The following is a 2,931-nucleotide window of genomic DNA, read 5'->3' on the forward strand; positions in this document are numbered from 1 at the left end:
CCACGTGTCGCTGACCTCCCGCCAACAAGGGTCCCCCGTCCTTACCACCAGATCACATGCCTTCCCCTCAAGTCTAGTCGAAGGAGACGCTAAGTCCGACTGACTAGACTATGAGTTTGGCCGAGCGCAGCCATCCTGCCACTTCCGAAAGTGTACCTCTGCTTGACCACTATGGGGTCGAATAGCGCCGGTCGGCTAATTGCCGAGGGCTACCCAACTATCCTGTGATGATGTCCGCGGGATCTTCTCGAAATGCGTGCAAATCTCCGCCATTATGGTTGAGCACGCGGGTTCTGCCTCGTGATGGGGTTCATTAAATGCCTTCCTCTGGCCGAGTGCCACATGGCACTGTTGACGTCATCGCACGCCCATCACCTTACGCCCAACGCGACGTTCACCGGTTTGAAATGGACGGTTGGATGCGGGCCTCGAGTTATGTGACCTGCATCCGACGGCTCGGGCGGCTCGAGCCCATCCTTATAAAGCTCTCATCGCCTTCTTCTGCCGCATTTTCGCCGTCGCGTGTTCAGAAGCCCTCTCCTGCGCCCCTTGCTCCGGTGACCTCGTTCCTCGGCACTCCGGCGACCTCTTGCCCACTTCTTTCGATCCTCATCTTCTCTGTAAGGTTCTCTGTCTTTCTCTTTTCGGTTCTCGTATTTTCTTTGCGGTCCTTGCCGCGTTCTTGCCTTCCGGTTTCTATTCCGTTCGTCTTCTCTGAGCCTTTGTGTTTTCTTCCGATCCCTGCCTCCTCCACTGTTCCGGTGATGGCTAGCTCTTCCCAGCCTGCGGACCTCGCTCTCGGCCCATGGTATACTACCATGGAGTCGTGGTTCGATCGGCGGGACGCCGAGAGCCTGATAAACACCTTTGACATCCCCTCTGATTTTGAATTGATTTTACCCTCTCCTTCCGCTCGGCCACACAACCCTCCGCGCGTTACTATCTATTTTTTCCGTGAACAATTTACAATCGGTCTGCGGTTTCCTCTCCACCCCTTCATCGTTGAAATTTGCAACTTCTTTGGCATTCCGCTCGCCCAGTTGGTTCCCAACACTTTTTGCCTTTTGTGCAGAGTTGTGGTATTATTTAAGATACACAACATTCCCCTCCGCCCGGAAGTCTTCTATTATTTCTACTATCCCAAGCAGTCCGAGCCGGGCACTTATCTATTTCAGGCTCGGCCCGGCTTAGTCTTTTTTGATAAACTGCCCTCTTTCAACAAACATTGGAAAGAGAACTTCTTCTTTCTTCGTATTCCCGGGCGGCTCCCTTTCCGTACTAAATGGCAGGTCGGACGACCCACCTCTCCCGAGCTGAAGAAGTATAAAACCCGACCGGACTACCTCCAAGCAGCGAATATGCTAGCCAGTCTGAAGCTCGACATCAACAAGCTCCTACCTGAAGGTGTGCTGTATATATTCGGTTTGAGTCCGAGCCGGACCCCCATCCCGAGCAGCTTTGGTAAGAAATTTACTTGTGCATTTGCCTTGAGTTCTAACTGATTTTCTTCTCTTTTCCTTGCAGCGAACATCGTAATGGAGTCTGTGCTGTTCGGGATCTTGAAGAAAAAAGCGGTCGCGTTTGAGGCGGCAGTGGCCAAGGAAATGGAGTAGTTGGGCATTGCTCTGGTCGGCTCTCACGAGGGTGAGAGCGAGACAAATGCAGGGGAGTTGGCCGCTCGAGCTTCACCTGCGGAAGCGACTAGTGGTGCAACTTACAGCAAGGGCCCTTCCGTTCGGGAGGATAACTCTGAGCCGAACGACGAACTCCCCCTCAACCAGAAGAGACGGCGTGTTGAGATGCCACTCCGTTCGGCAACCTCCGCAGTGCAAGCGTTCGAGCGGACGGGCACCGCATATCGCCGCGGCAAGACGCCATCGGTCGAGGCGCTCTCCTCTGACCGGACCCCCTCTCAACTGGATCCGCCTGCGGACCCCATTGAAGCGATGCCGGTCAGCTCTCTTCCTCCTGTACCCCGCCGAGTCCGCCGCTCGGGATTCTGTCCACAATGTCCAGCCCGACCTCCGATCCTTCGGCGTCCGCTCACACGACTCCTTGTAAGATATCGCAAAATAAATAATAAATGTTATTAGACGAAAAATCTTATTGGATTTTTATGGAATTTTTAGAAATTTTTCGAGATTTAAACGGAGTCCATATGACCCGTTTTGAGGGGATGAGTCGATAGAGTTAGGTAGAAGTCTATTTAGGATACCCTTAAGTGGAAGTTGATTGAGGAATAATTTAGGGTTTAATTTCCTTAACCCTAAGTGGGTTAGGTTTATAAGGTCTTCCTCCTTACCCGGACCCGTTATACCGTTTCCCCCTTCTCTCTATTTGCTTTCCCTCTTTCGCGCTCACCCGACCCGATTCTTCCTCCCTCTCTTTCTCCCTCTCGTGCGCAGAGGACTCGACACCGACGGATTTCTCCGGCGATCTTGTCTTCATCGCGTCACCGAGGGGAACCGTCGCCAGATCTCGACATCTCCAACCATCTACGACGGAGCGATCCTCTCTTAAGTTGTGCTTGCGCGTGCGCGGTAGCGATTCGGCGGAGCTAGGGCACGACAGGGGGGGGGGTGGATTCACATCTCTCTCGGTGGATCACGCCCTTCTAAGTTCTTCTCTTGGGATTTATTCATTGGAGGGGGTTGCAGATCGTCATCAGTAGAGATGGATCGTGCGATGCCGTTTGTAGGCGATGATTGAGGTAAGCGTCGGAAAGATCTTATGGATTCAAAGATCTCGGTTTATAGGGTTCCAATGGTGATGCTTCTCTTGTCGTGGATTAGGAGAAGGCATAGGAACAACTCCTTGATGGATTTCCTATGGCAGATCACTGTCCTCTGCATCTTGCAGCTGATAGGGTCTCGGTGAAGGGTGGAGGCCTGGTTGAGGTGAGTAAGACTCTGTTTACTAAGGTTCAGCAAA

The sequence above is a fragment of the Zingiber officinale genome, chromosome 2B (assembly GCF_018446385.1).
Source record: "Zingiber officinale cultivar Zhangliang chromosome 2B, Zo_v1.1, whole genome shotgun sequence".
NCBI classification, from domain to species: Eukaryota; Viridiplantae; Streptophyta; class Magnoliopsida; order Zingiberales; family Zingiberaceae; genus Zingiber; species Zingiber officinale.